Source organism: Ursus maritimus (assembly GCF_017311325.1).
Source record: "Ursus maritimus isolate PB19 chromosome Y unlocalized genomic scaffold, ASM1731132v1 scaffold_Y7, whole genome shotgun sequence".
NCBI classification, from domain to species: Eukaryota; Metazoa; Chordata; class Mammalia; order Carnivora; family Ursidae; genus Ursus; species Ursus maritimus.
In genome coordinates this window covers 9343-11478 of record NW_024423340.1, presented here as the reverse complement: position 1 = coordinate 11478, position 2136 = coordinate 9343, and positions in this window count along the sequence as shown.

Sequence of the window (2136 nt, the reverse complement as noted above, 5' to 3'; positions counted from 1 at the left end):
ATATCTACGCATACACACACACACACACACACACACACAGTGGAATATTACTCAGCCGCCAAAAAAAAAACAACAATGAAATCTTGCCATTTGCAATGATGCGGATGGAGCTAGATTGTATCATGTTAATCAAAATAAATCAGAGAATGACAAAACCATGATTTCACTCATATGTGGAATTTAAGAAACAAAACAGATGAACATAGGGAAAGGGGGGAAAAAAGAGAGGGAAACAAACCATAAGAGACTCGTAATAATAGAGAACAAACTGAAGGTTGATGGAGAGATGTGGGTGGGGGATGGGCTAAATGGGTGATGGGTATTAAGCAGTGCACTTGTTATTATGAACACTGGGTGTTAAATGTAAGTGATGAATTACGAAATTGTACTCCAGAAGCCAATATTACATGATATGCTAACTAAGTAGAATTTAAATAAAAATTTTAATTAAAAAAAATAAAGTATCGTAAAAGCAAAAACAAAAAACAAAAACAAAAGAAGTACCCCAAATTTGATGAAAACCCTCAATCTACATATCTGGTCAGCTAAACAAGCTCAAAGTAAGATAAACTCAAAGAGATCCATGCCAAGACATATCATAATTAAACTATTAAAATAAAAGACAAAGGGAGGACCTTGGAAGCCCCAAGAAAGAAGTAATTCATCACCAACAAGAGATTCTCAATTAGAGTAATAACATATTTCTCATTAGCAATCATGCAGGTCAGATCCAGTGGGATGATATATTTGAATACTGAAAGGAAAAAAATGTCAACCAAAAATTTTAAATGCAGCAAAACTATCTTTTGTAAATGACAAAATTGGAACAATCCAACACAAACAAAAACAGAACCTTCATTGTTAACACATTTTTCTGCAAGAGGGGAAGACTCCTGAAGGGAGCCCTTCCTACTGAAATGAAAGAATATTTGACAGTAGCACAGATATACGGACAGAAAGAGCATCAGTAAAAGTGTATAGGTAAGTACAACTGATAGCTTAAATGTATTTTTTGTTTGAGTCATGGTAGACTGAAAATAGACCCACAATATGTCCACATTCTAGACCCCAGAACCTGTGCATGTTATATTATCTAGCAAAAGGAGTGCTACAAATATGATTAAATTAAGAGCCTTGAGATGAGGAAATTATCTTTGATTATTTGAGCCATTGCAACATGTTCCTTATAAGAGGAATGAGGAGGAGTCATAGTCGGAGGAGAAAGACATAAAAAGAAAAGAGCAATGGAGTGGTGTAATTGAAGATAGAGAAAGAGGCCCTGAGTGAAGGAATAGACACAGCTACTAAATTGAAAGGGTCAAGAAAGTTTATTATCCTAGCAGAGCCTCCAGATGAGTCAGTGCTGGTGACACCTTGACTTCAGCCTAGAAAAATGGGTTTTGAATTTCTGATATCAGAACTGTAAAGAGAATAATTTGTATTGTCTTAGCCCTAGGTATTTGTGGAAATTGGTTACAAGAAGAAGAATGAAGTAATGCAGTAATCATTTCTCTCTTATCTGATTTGAAACCCTGATGTACTGTGGAAAAATTATAAAGTATAGACTTATAATTTGTGATATGTCACAAAGATGTAATTTGTGCTAACAACAAACAAACAAACAAACAACAAGGGTGGAGACTTACAGAGAATCAAAGTTTTTATATATTTTTAAATGAGGTTGGCATTAAACTAATTTAAGATGTCAATTTTAATCTCCAAGGCAAACCCTAATAGCATGACTCTAAAATATGTAGTAAAAAAACAAGACCTAAGACAACAAAAGACAAAACAAACAAAAAAACCTAAGATACTTAAACAAACAAAACAAACCCTAAGATATTTAAAATGCCTCACTAGGAGATGTCTAATTAAAAGACAGAGATTGCCTACTCTCACTGTTTTTATTCAACAAAGTGCTGGAAGTCCTAGCTACAGCAATCAAACAAGAGAAAGGAATAAAAGGCATCCAAATTGGTAAAAAAGAAAAAAACTTCTACTGTTTGCATATGACATGATACTATGCAGAGAAAACTCTAAAGACACCCCCCAAAAGCTACTAAACTAATAAATGAACTCAGTAAAATTGCAGGATACAAAGTTAATATACAGAAATTAGTTGCATTTCTATACACT